Below are 13,827 nucleotides of genomic sequence, written 5' to 3'. Positions count from 1 at the left end.
TTGTAGAATGCCAACCGTGTCTGCGCACAGGCCCTCTGATCTATTCCTGGTGGCGTACACCGCTAACCATTCTGAGGTCCCTTAATACTTGGAGGGGGTCCGTGGCCACACGGGTGCGTGGACCCCCTACTGGGGGTCGGGCATCCCCGTTTGGGTAGGTCAGGATCCACTGGTCGATCCTTGCTACCTCATCTGGACTCGTGGCGTTTTGCGGCCAGGAGGAGCGGCTGTCAGCATGCTCATTCCCCTATGCTTGAGGCCTGCACCGGCATGTTTTTTCCATGTGCGGGGCAGATGCTGGGGGCTGGAAGGCACATTGGAGCTTGCCCAGAGCTTGGCCAGCAGCAGAGGGATTTGCTGAGGCAGCGTTGGGTGCTTTCTTGTTTTGGAGGAGTCACTGTGGCCTAGTGGTTAAGGTCTCTGACTCTTACTCTAAAGGTTATGTGTTCAAATCCTGGTGTTTCAATGCTTCCGGTCTCGGAGTTAAAAATTTTAGGCAACGGCACTTTCTTGAGCCAGAATTACACTCTGGGCTTCTGCATCTTTGTCTCTAGGTAGTGGTTCTTGCGGGAGAGCGTCAATTCATTTTGCAGATCAGTCAGCCATGCCTGTATTTTCTGCCTCTACTTTCTTCCGGCAGTGCAGATTCACGGGATCTCGCGCATTTTAGTAATTGGGGTGGGCTCACTATGTGACCGGAGTCAGACTGATTATATGGGCAGAGAGAGCTCCTACCCCAGTCAGATACATCTGGGGACTCTGCCTGTACAGCATGAGGATTGCAGTGCAGGATTGTGCCCGCATTGTGCCATGGCAGTGACCAACAAGGGGCATGCTTATACCTTTTGTCCAGTTGTTCTGTGGGGGGAACTGGCACAGCCGCCATTGCATTATTTTGCTTGCAGAGTTTAGTGAGAGAGCGTTGCTGATGTTAAAAATTGTAGGGGTGCACCATATTCACTGTTAGTTGGCATCCGCATATAATGTAAGAACGTTTAGAATTATTATAGAAATATATTCATTGATATAGAGAAGTAGAAATATAAACAGGCCTCGAGAGGAGAAGTGGCCATCAGTTATTATGAAATGTATTTGTGTATGTTTAAGGTTTTAGTTTGCAAAGATGTGATGCATTAAGTAACTGTAGGTTATTCATGTATACGTATAAAATGATTAAGCTGAAGTAGTGATTGTAATGCGTTTAAGTTTGCAAGGCCTAATCGCATATGTAAAAGGAAAGGCCTTTCGTTCCTTATTTTAGCCATGTGTATTAGGCTGACAGGGTTTTGGGAAACAGCTTAAATTACAGTGAAAATGTAAAAACTTCATGATGCTAGGGTTTTTCCGTTCCCTTATTTTTTGTTGCAGGTGCAAGGCCATGTAGCTCGTTAGTTAGAATAAGTCTTTGTTTAAGAAATCGAGACAGAAGGAGTAGACAGAAAGGGAGTGAATTGGAATGTGAAATTGCAACTCCTGGTACAGAAGAAGCCTGGGACCCAAGGTCGAATTAATGAAAAGGAAGATGAAAGGGTCCGAATGGAAATCTACTGGAGGAAGATCTGCCTGAAGGGGTGTGCTGAAGGGCGTGTACAAGGATTTTGGGGTTTCGTATTAGGGACAGCGCCCCGTAGGTTGAGCAGACGAGACTTAGGAGGGAGGCTGAAAGGAGCACCATAGATCGAGCTCTCACTCAGTGAAGACTTCCAAGGAAGTTTCACTGCTGACACCTTTTTATGCTTTCCCAACCTGAAAGGGAATGGTATGTAGGGATGCCATTTTAGAATAGAGTAGGGACAGAAATGTTTTGATTCATGACATTGAAGTTTGATATTACGGTAGCTATATTATACCTGATGCTTTTAGAAGCGGTAATTCTTTTTATATTTAGTCGAATGCGAATACTTCGTAGAGTAGCTTTTGTGTTAGTACCCATTTATCTTTTGTTCTTTGTATTGAGGTGCCTATATATTCAGATGTTTTTGCTGATAATAAAAGGTCACCCTCCCAGATTTTGAGTCCTCTTTTCTGAAATGTCATATTTCGATAAATATGTTCTGATAATTGTGTTCCGTCCCTCTACGCTACTTAGCAAGTAAAAAGATCCTGGCGACCTGAGTGGGTTCTTGTAAATAATTGGACAGAACAAGAATCTGGTCGGGGCGTGGCTTGGACGGCAGGGGGTATGGCTGCCTGATTCCGTCGCTCGGAACACGGAGGAGTGATTTCTCAAGCATATCAGGGGTAAAAGTGATCTTATGAAGCTACAGACACCGGCTTCTAACACCTGAATGTGCGAAGCGTGTGGGGCAGTTGAAAATTCGAAGATAATCCTTGCGGAAAGATGACAAATCTCGAGGGATGGAAAGACACTGACCCGAAGTGAATCTAACAAAATGGCGGCTCCTGCGGACGTCCGTACAACATAGGAAGCCTTAAGATACCTATTCATCTGCGCAGTTTTCAAGACGAGCTCAGCCATGAAAATCAACATGTAGTCGTACATTCTGTCCCACCTAACTACGTGTAGGCATTACCCTAGGAAGCCTGACCCGCTTTTGGTCACCGTGAAGATGGCGCGAACAAACAACACCCGAATGCATAACTGTGATCCTTTATATAAAAGCCGTCTTACACATAGAATGTAAGCGATACAGTGACGCTTCATGCGCTCACTAGGGTCTGTTGCTACTTTACAAAGGTTCGACCTTGGTGCGCTGGGCGCTTTACTCACTATGCCTGTCCCCAATATGGCACACAAATAACTATTGCAGCCGGCGCTGGTAAAGCATATAACGCTGGATCTAACGGCTTGATCAGAGATCGCATGTGCAATGCAGTATCAACCGTTTATGTAAGTTAAAGAGGTAATTCTGCCACTGAGCTCTATATTCGTATATGCACCGAGCTCTCAGCCATTGCTTGCCTTCCACACAGGATAACGCACTCCGTGCTACTCATATCAGACACTCCTGAAATAGTGGCGATGAGCAGCTCACGTCGAGACATTGCGTTGCCTTTCCACACTAACTGGAACTAATGCCTACCCATAATATCCACAGTGGATAACCGGACCACCGGACCCCTACGCACTCGAGGGATTCGGGCTTTCTGAGTCAGCCATGTTGCACCTATGTTGCACTTACCCAACAAAGTAACGTGCACCACTGAGCACTGCGATCACTCCTGTCATTGCTGATACTGCCATTTGACTGTCATTTACCTTTTATTTGTCATTTGTCTGCAATACTGCTAATTGTCTACCAATTACCTTCAGAAGGCTGCAAAAGTTTCCAACACTTCGTTTTTAGACACTGTGGTCACTCCTGCCACTGCTGGCATTGCCAACTGTCTGCCACTGCCAACTGTCTGCCACTTGACTGCAATACTGCAATTCTGCTATCTGTCTACTAATTACTTCCAGCAGGCTGCATAAATTTGCACAATAAAGTGAGTCCTGGTCACATTCACTCTCTCATTATCGTCTTGCGACTATTACCGGCTTGAGCATGGCGGAGAAGGAAGGCAGATCCTCACACAAGAAAGTAAAACCGGAACCAACCACTTCGGATTCTCCAATAAAGGCCAAACCAGATTTAAGCAGCACAATGGATATGATACTAAAAAAATTGGCTGAGGTGCATGATTTAGCGAAATCTACGAAGCAAAATACCGACTCCATGCAACTGGAGCTCACCGCGATCCGCGCGAATATGGACACCATGAATACAAGGATTGGCGACGCAGAACAAAGGATCAGTGATATTGAAGACACAACCTCCCAAGCCATCAAAGAAATCAAACACCTCCACACCGTCACCAATGAGCTCAAAAAACAGAACGCGGAGTTAGAGGACCGCAACAGAAGAGGGAATATTCACATTTTTGGCATTCCGGAAGGATCAGAGTCAGATGCTGGTTCATGCGTGGCCTTCCTCGAGTCTTGGATCCCAATGATTACGGGCCTAAACTTCCAACAGGGCTTGGAACTTGACAGAGCACATAGAATTCCAACCTTTAGTTTCCAAATAAAAGAGGTTCACGGCCAATGATTTGCAAACCACTCGGCTACCAACACGCAGATCTCATACTAAGCTATGCCAGAAAGAACCACCACGTTACCTGGGAAGGACAACGGATAACCTTTACACAAGATTTTTCCAAGGAGACAGTTGACAAGCGGAAAGGCTTCCTACAACTGAGAGACAAATTGAGATCGAAAAACATTCAGTTCTCTTTTGCGGGCCCTTCTAAGTTTAAGATTCTGGTAAATGGAGGTCCACTCATCTTCACGAATCCTCAAGACCTCGTACGTCACCTGGAGGGGGCTCCCTCCCAGGAGATGGACCTATCTGGAAGTTCGTCCAATAAGCGGAAAACCTGAGAATCGGATATCCTTTTGAACTGCTTGACTGCTTGACTGAGTGTTGATGTCCCATTGGAAACTTTATTATTCTTTACGCAGTGTTTATGAAATGTTTATGATATACATTGTTTACGTAAAGATTCTGAAACTGGCGATCCACTCATCTTCACATCTTCACAATTCATCTTCACAAATCCTCAAGAACTCGTGCGTCTCATGAAGGGGGGTCCCTCTCAGAAGATGGACATATCTGGATGTTCGTCCAATAAGCTGAAAACCTGATAACTGGATATCCTTTTGAACTGCTTGACTGTGTGTTGATGTTCCAATAAGCGGAAAACCTGATAACTGGATATCCTTTTGAACTGCTTGACTGAGTGTTGATGTTCCAGTGGAAACTTTATTATTCTTTATGCAGTGTTTACGAAATGTTTATGATATGCATTGTTACGTACTGCTCATATATTGTCACACAATTCTTTTACTCAGCCTTTACTCAGCTTACGTACACTCATGCACGTTTTACATTAGCTCACTAAAGGCTCTTTGTTTTGTTATTAACGCTGGGGGCTTGACATATATAAAGATGTTGCTAGCTACCCCTATTACTCTCCGTATATACCTATCAGTTACGCTCATAGTTAATAGTCAATTCACAATTGTTTCTCCTGATGAGACAATGTTTATTCGTATCACTCCGTGTTGCCTTAGACGGTCCTACCGTCGCAGCTCCTGAGTTCGATTCATTCAGGGAAGAGAGGGAGGGGTGGGAGGGGGGGGAGGGTGTTGGGAGGAAGAGGGGGGCGGGGAGGGGGGTATATGTAAATTTGATTGTTTCCTTTGTGTTTTTATCCCACTTTTGTATGCTTGTTAAATCAAACCTTGCTGTTACATCAGCTGATGTCTATCCCATACGTATCTTCAGGAACAGCTACCTTACACTCTCCGGCACGTGTAACAGCCCACTAATACCTCGCTCCGTAACCTGTCACACATGTTTCACCTACGACAGTCTAGTCAGTGTTGACACTCTTACTAATATTACGTCCCTAGGGCTCACTATTTCTACAAGCGACATCAGATGCTTAGATGGCATAACATATAACGCTAACAGATAATCTCACCATTGTATCTCTGAATGTTAAGGGCCTCAATCACCCTATGAAACGGAGGAAAACCTTAGAGTACTTAGCAAAAACCAAAGGCGATATAATCCTACTCCTAGAAACGAAGCTCTCAGAAGAAGACGTAAGATTCATAAATCACAACTGGATTTCTCATACCTTATCCTCCCCGGCAATCCATAAGAAAAGAGGTGTGATCACCCTTATTTCTAAAAAATCCAACATTACTATTACCTCACACACCCATGATGACGATGGAATAGCTTTTAGTCGCGCACCTACAGAGAGAGGACGACCATATCCATGTAGTCAATGTCTATGGGCCTAATGCCGATGAACCAGTTTTTTGGGAAAAGGTCTCCAATGCTCTTGAGAGCCTTCCTCAGGAAACTCTTATAATAATGGGCGGCGACTTTAACCTGCCAATGGACCCTCATTTGGATCGACAATCTAATTGCAAATACCACGCCTCCCGCTCACACACATGAGGTCCTGAAAAAATTATGCTCCAAATTCAACCTAAAGGACTCTTGGCGTCTTCAACACCCCGACACGAGAGACTACACATTTTACTCTGCACCGCATAACTCCTACTCCAGGATTGACTATATCTCAATCTCAAGCCCATTTACACATCTCATAGATATTACTGATATTGCTCCCAAACTTGTATCTGACCATTCCGGTATTAGCGCCAGGATCGCAGGTACCCGCGCCATCCTACCACCAAAAAGATGGCGCTTTAATGAGGATATACTATCCGACCAAGCTAATAAACTAAAAATTGATAACGCAATTAAGGAATACTTCACATTAAATGATCTCCCCGACACGAACACACTAACACTTTGGGATGCGCTTAAAGCTACCATCAGAAGTGTCGCTATCAGTATCAAAGCGCAGATCAACAAAAAGCTTAATGTAGAACTTGAATCACTGGAAAAAGAAATTAAATCATTAGAAATCTTGCACTCGACGAATATAAGCCACAAAACCATCTTGGACCAACTAATCAAGAAGAAGTATGAATATAATAAAATAGTGAGCAAACGGGCTGGAGTGTGGATAAATAAATTCAAGGCACTCAAGCTATGTGAGGGTAATAGGGCAGGGAAACTACTTGCGTCATATCTCAAACACAAACAAAAGCAATTCTCTATCTCATCGATTAAGGAACCCAAGGGTGATATCCAAACCAAACAAAATAAGATACTACGTACATTCAATAGCTTCTACGAAGATTTATATAAAAGTAAACAAAAAATGAACCTGGAGGAGTGTTCCAAATATCTACAATCACTGAACTTGCCAAAGCTGTCAGACTCAGATAGCTGTGCGCTAGGGTCTCCCTTCACTGGAAAGGAACTTTCGACTGCTATCAAAACCCTCAAAAACAATAAAGCCCTGGGCCCGGACGGCTTCTCGGCTATCTTCTATAAGGAGTTTGCCGATTCCTTAAGTCCCACTCTGCTAAAACTATTTAACACTATCGCAATGGAGGGCAGTGTCTCCAAATCAATGGGTGAAGCCAATATTATCGTCATTCCGAAAGAAGGTAAAGATCCCCTCTTAACAAAGAATTACAGACCGATCTCACTCATCAATCTAGATTGCAAGATCTATGCAAAGATCTTAGCCGATAGACTGAACGCTTTCCTCCCAAAACTGATCAGTAATTCACAGGTGGGATTACTCAAATACCGCATGTCTAATGATAACACTAGATTACTCTGTCACGTCCTGGATAAAGCCAAGCTTACTGACACCCCCTCCATTGCCATTACCCTGGACGCAGAAAAAGCGTTTGACAGGGTATCATGGACATTTCTTAAACAATGCATGTTTTCTTTTAATCTTGGTGAATCTTACATAAACATGGTGATGGCACTTTACTCCAACCCTACCGCCCGGATTGCCATTAATGGTACACTGTCGGACTCCTTCCACTGAGAACAGGGCACTAGACAAGGGTGCCCCCTCTCCCCTGCACTGTTCCTCTTAACCATAGAACCCCTAATCACAGATATCAAAGATAACGCTGCAATTAAGGGAATACATTTCGGGAAAAGTTGAGTGAAGCTAGACGCATACGCAGATGATGTCCTCGTGATAACGGAAGATCCTGGTGAATCCATCAAAGCTCTCATGTCTACCATAGAAAGATACTCGATATACTCCGGCTATAAGTTAAACCGGGACAAGTCTGAAGTTAAACCGCTAAATATTCTAAGCTCTCGGGACGTGCTCGGTGACTCAGGTCTCACCTGGCAACCAGAATTCATTAAATACTGGGGGATTGAGTTTGGTGGCACAACATTAGAGACACTCCAGCGCAACTAAGCACTTACACTAGAGAAAATTAAATCTCTTCTAGATACATGGTCACCTAGATTTATAACATGGTGGGGAAGGGTCGAGACCATCAAGATGATGATCACCCCACTAGTGAACTACCTAATCACTATGTTACCCCTAAAACTAACTGAGGAATTCCACCACAAAATTGACTCCCTACTCTCGAAATTTTTATGGAAAGGGAAAAGAGCAAGAATCAGTATGAAAAAACTCAGACTTGACAAAAAACTAGGGGGGGTCAATTTAGTTGACTTAAAGCTCTATCAAATGGCATTCTTGGCGAAACAAGGCTCTTACTGGCTGTTGCCACCGTCCGAATATACTCCTGTTTGGCTAGACATTGAGAAATCAATCCTTAAGAATCTCGCGCCTGCAGCCCTCCTGACCACACACCTGAATTCTGTCACCTGCTCAAAGTCAATATTCAAGAACACTAAGTCCGCCCTACTGAGCATTGACAAACACTTAGAGATTAGCCTTAAGTATTCTAACTTTGAGTCTCTTTGGAATAATCATAAAATACGCTATAAAGGGAAAACCTTATATAATGAATCATGGATCAGTAAGGGGATCTATTATCCTTACCAACTTTCAAATGAGACCTACCCCCTCTCCTTTAATGAGTTACAGGCCAAATACAATCTACAACCGATAGAATTCTATAACTTTTTTAAAATAAAATCAGCAATATCCAAAGCAAAACTCTCAACATTACCTCCTTCCCTCCCGGGTTACTTATTAAAACTACACAAACTAGGTCACCAAGTATCCTGGATCTATAAATTAATACGCCCACAACATTCTTCCCTCAATAAGGAACTCATTTCCTTCTGGGAGACACTTGCCCCCTTCGCGATCTCGGAACAAGATTGGTCCGAAACTTGGAAATCAACCATGAGATATAAGATCAGCCCAGTATTGTCACAGACGAAATTCTGGCTGTTGCATAGGGCCTTCTGGACTCCAGCCAGACTCCACTCCCATAAACTCAGGGAGGACCCCATCTGCTGGAATTGCAAAGACAAAACAGGGGACCTCGAACACTTACTAATTCATTGCGATTGTGTGACACCATTCTGGAACAAGATTTTCAAATTCATACATGATCTTTTTTCATATTCCCCTGGTAGAGATCTCCCGACGCTAGTGTTTGGTTTTCTCAAAGCGAGGTCACTCAACGGTAATGATCAGGCACTTCTTGACTTACTACTTATAGCTGCAGCTAAGACTATCCTTAACAACTGGAAAGACACCCGCAAAGCCTCCTTTAAGTGTTTGCTAAACCGGATCACTAACCTAAGGGGAGCGGACAATATAACTCTCCAGAACTCTCCATGGAGGCCTTCCTCCAGACACATGTGGGACACCCTTGACCACTACTTTACCTCTCACAAGCCTCCATGAATCTCCCCACTTATAGCTATATCCCCCTACAAGACCTCTTATGCCAGGGCTCTCTACTAACTCTCTCCGATGTCCCTTTGATTTTACCCATGTGAGCGACGACAGATTCAGCCGAACAAAGAGTGTTATAGCCTTATTACAGGGATACTACATGTGCTATTCTGCAAGATACAGCATATCATTCTGTGTACTTGTGACGATGATTGGTCGTGTAATTATTGCTCTATTCCTATTGTTTATTTTGATATGTCTATGTCTATTCTGTTAGAACCCCCATGTATTGTACTGTAAGTAAGTCTTTGCTTTGGAAACAATCAATAAAAATCTTCTGAAATGAAAAAAAGAACAAGAATCCGGCCTTCGCAGTAGCAGCGTGTGACCTTAATCTTGCCATAGTAAATCAGCTTTTCACTCACTACCTAGACGTGCAAGATATGCTGGGAATTTTACGGAACGTAATTCATTAAGTTGTGGTATATTGCACATTTGTGCCATATGTTGAACTTCGAAGGATACTGTGCGTGAGGGCAGATGTGCTAGGCTGACACAAATGTTCAGACCATGTTTCTTGGGTTTCTTGCCTCTCTCCATTGTCTTAATGGGTTAAAATATTTACTAATGTTGAGTGTTTCGATGGCAGAAAATCTGTAAGTGCCCCCACCCCCCGGGGAATTTTGCCAGGAACGTGATCTGGTGTCAGCCATAGACCGCAAATGCTGCGTACACGTTAGTACTCAGACCCATTATCAACCCAATTTGTTTCATTTCTCTTATCGGTAAAATCCAATCACATGTAAATTTTACTTCTGGAGTGGATGTTTTGGCTAGATTAGCATCATGAGACTGGGCGAGTCTCAATGTTCGCGGGTACGGAGGAGCAATCAGAACGAATAGATAGAGAGAGTTTGAGCGAGTTTGCTATGTGTGCAGCAACAATCTGGTCAGCATTTAAATTTATCTGTAGAGTGGAGGTGACGGCGCTGCCATTTTGGGGGAGGGGTTTCCACGTTTGTGTGCCTAGTGAGGGCTAGAGCAATGGGCAAGCATCTCAAGGTTTGCTGATGAGGGATGGTCGTCGCGTGAACTGTTTTCGAGGCGTGGCGGTGCAGTTTCGGTTGCGGGTTACTAGGGTCGCTGGTGCTGTGGAGGCACGCAGCGTTTTGCCAAAATAACCAGCAGCCGAATGCATTAGAATAGTCCTGTGACGAGAAGGCGGCCAGGTTAGTTGCGGTCAATTTAAACCAATCTCCTGCACCACATCCCTAACTAACATCAAGGCAGTGGCGTAGCTAGGGGGGGGCGGTGGGGGCGGACCGCCCCAGGCGGCACTATTTAGGGGGCGGTGGCCGCGCGGTACTGGCACGATGCGGCGACATTTATAGTTTATTTGGGGACCCAAATAAATAATAAAGGCCGCCACAACGGGCCAGTGTCGCGTGGCCGCCGTTTGAAGTGCAAGAGCTGCGCTGCAGCACTGCACGTGACTTCCTTCCTGCTCGATGCGGCGTCAGTGGGTGTCTGCAGTGTCTCTGTTCCTGCGAATGAAGTTGTGGGAGGCTCCAGGGGCAATGAGCGCGCCTCACATGCAGGAATTATTTTCAAAAATGTGTCCCTGCGAGGCTGCGACCGGACCCACCCGACCCAACCTGAAGGATCACAGCGGCCTCCGCAGCGCAGGGCACACTCTTGTGCAGCTTTTGCTTCTGAACCTGAATCATGGTTTGCCCCAGGAGTCAGTGGGGCCACGAGGAGGCCGGGCCGTACCGAATTGCCGCTCGCCTGGAGTGAGGTAATTATAGCTCTCACTCTGCTAGTTTTTAATACAATTAAGAATGTGCCTTTAAATTATTTAAAACATCAAGTGAGCCCTGCCACCTATGACCCTCCCGATCCCGCCCTTCGGACCGCAGCGGCTGTGGAGCCCAGAGCTCTCGGTTGTGCAGCTTTGCTGCTTAGCTATGTTTGAATAATGCCCGGGCGGCATGGTTTGCCCCGAGAGTCATTGCGGCTACTACGAGGCAGCCGTGCCGTATCAAATTGCCACACGTCTTGAGTCAGTCAGTGCATAGAGTGAAGTAATGGTTCCATAGAAAATTACCCATTCTTGGTCCCTTAGTTTCATCATAAAGCTTTTGAGAGAGTGCCTCACACTGACCTATTACTCATACTTTAGATTCACAGCCAGGTGATGGATTCTGCCAGTTCATTACACCGAGACTTTATGACCCTTCTGAGTTCATTTTTTCGATCCTTGGCACACTCTTTCCTTTCTTTGCCAAATCCTTTCATAGTTTATACTTTTGGATTTTTCCAAGTGACAGGGCCTTTCTGTCCCTTGAAGTAAGTAAATAATAATCTTTTTACACTGCCATAGATTCCAGCCTGCTAACTGAGTTTCGAAAAAAAACTGAAATAAAGTTTTACTCTTACGTTTTTCACAGAGCTCTGTTTAAGCTAAATAACCAAATGCCCTGGTGATGAGGTTGTCTTAAATAAACACGGGTCGAAATGTCGTCAATGCACTTTATAATTGGACCCATTAAATTATTTATTAGTTATATATGTTAAAATTAATTCACTTTGTACCATTAGTTTGGGTTTGTATGGTCCATTGCTGGATCTCGAGTCGCAAGTACACGCATCTTGCTCTTCGCGTAATCTAGCTCTGCTCTTCTACTAACCTTATGAAGCATTATATTATTTTTCATTGTTGTGTCCAATTGTACGGCCTATGCATGCTTGAAATTGTTATTTTTTTGTTCAGCACATCGATTACATTTCAAATATATTCTATTTATACTATTTCAGAAGAAGCATATGTTCATTAATCATCTTTAAAACAGAGAGCTCTTGCAGTTCAAGTCTTCTCTTCTGTCATTTGTTGAACTCACAGTAAACCTCACCCTTTCCAAACCCCCCAAAAAATAGAGTGATGTAATGGTATCTCTCACTCTACTAGTTTCTCATAAAATTAAAGATGTGCTTGCTGCCTTTTAAACTAGTAGCGCCTAGTGCCCAGTCATGATTATCTTCAGCTGCCTGCTCTGTTACAAGATGTAGTTTTGCAGTCACTCACAGCCTGTGTATGTTGAATCACTCGCTTTCACGAGACGCGCCACTCCACATACAGCCACACTAAAATCGTGTTAGGCCGCTCGACGTTTCTGAGCCACACTGTGTCACTTAAGTCAATAGAGCCTAGTGTAGCTCTGACAGCATGTGGGGGTCATGGTGTGATCTGTGCCTTGGGCAGATAGAGGTTCCCCAACCGGGGGAGCGGTGGGCGTGGACCTCTCAGGGTTAATGATTTTTATTACGGTTGGAATCTAGATAACTTTTGGAAAAAAACATTTCTACTCATTTATGTTGCATTTTTTTATTCAACCCCAGTGTGTTTCACTCGTCTTCATTGCTTAGATGTTACTCTCGTGAAGGTGTCACTCATTGTCATTGAAATGTCACTCATAATTTCACTGAAATTATGAAAGGTCACACATAGCAGTCTGTAACCTTGACAGCTATGGTGCTTTCTCTGTTATGTGTAGAGGGAGTGGGTTGCAGGCTCTTGCCTTGGCCTTGGACACAGGGACAACCAGCACAGTAACAGGGTCAGTGTTTTAAATGGGCCTGCACTTCAAAATACTCTTCTCTTCAGTAATGGAACTTTTGTTTCGCAGTTTTGTAGCAGTACAGAGGTGTTAAAACTGAAAGTACTACAATGTTCCTTGTATATTGAGCAGTTTTCGGGCAACACACAGTGTCAAGTAAACTCTGGTGATTAATTTACCTGCTGGAGAGAGACGGGAGTTTCATCTAGTGGCAGGTTTCATTTGTGTGAGGTAGCGCAGGTGGTTAATATCATAGCTGCCAAGTATTCGCATTGCTAATGTGACATTTCCATCGATGCAGGGACTTATGAAAGACATTCCACAGCGAAATGTGACACTTCAAAAACATTTTATACTGTGTGTTAAAATAATGAGTTGCATATTCATTGTGCTTTAAGTCATAGCTGAGACATCGTAGCACTTTAAATACAGAAGTCGTTAACCACCACTCCTTACCCACCACCACCAGGAATCTATTCCTTTACTGTCTTGTTACACTCATCTGTAGTGACTGAATTAATCAATAAAATATCATAATACAAACAAATGCATTTCCTACCGAGTACTTTAACTTGGATTTATCTTTAAACATACAGTGTGCCTTTATTTTATATGATGTTACCTGGAGGTGAAGACAATCGAAACTTGGGAAAGAATAAACATATTTTGTCCTTCCAGCTTTGTTTTTAACTTACTGCCCCTCCCAACCCTCTTCCCCCCTCACCCGGCCTGGTACTGCCCCAACTGCAGAACTCAAGTTAGTCTAGTGATCAGGTGCATTGGACTCATCTGTAATATCCTGAAGGTGCTGCCAGGGGAATCGTGGTCAAACCCAGTGTGGTGGACCGGTCTGCAGACATTGCTGACGTCGTGGACGGGGCAGATAGGGGACAAGGGTCCTGCACAAGCTGTGATGTTATGAGTAAGATGTCACAAACAGGGTAGGCAGAACTGATGTATGTTTTGGGTTTCC

General features: G+C 44.1%; 1 long non-coding RNA gene across 2 annotated transcripts in view; it reads left to right on the top strand.

Annotated features, from left to right (window-relative positions):
* The first annotated feature begins 10,782 nt into the window (after positions 1–10,782).
* The window catches only part of LOC146811662 (uncharacterized), a 154,550-nt gene continuing 151,505 nt past the window's right edge, over positions 10,783–13,827 (top strand). Inside the window, exon 1 of one of the 2 annotated variants that reach the window (XR_014966767.1) lies at positions 10,783–11,035. This is a non-coding gene — a long non-coding RNA (uncharacterized LOC146811662). The remainder of the gene's footprint in view (positions 11,036–13,827) is intronic. The other variant, XR_014966768.1, reaches the window with a different exon arrangement.

Source organism: Triturus cristatus, chromosome 7, assembly GCF_964204655.1.
Source record: "Triturus cristatus chromosome 7, aTriCri1.1, whole genome shotgun sequence".
In the NCBI taxonomy this organism is placed as follows: Eukaryota; Metazoa; Chordata; class Amphibia; order Caudata; family Salamandridae; genus Triturus; species Triturus cristatus.
The sequence above is the reverse complement of the archived record's forward strand: the minus strand, read 5'-3'. Positions and strand labels throughout refer to the sequence as shown.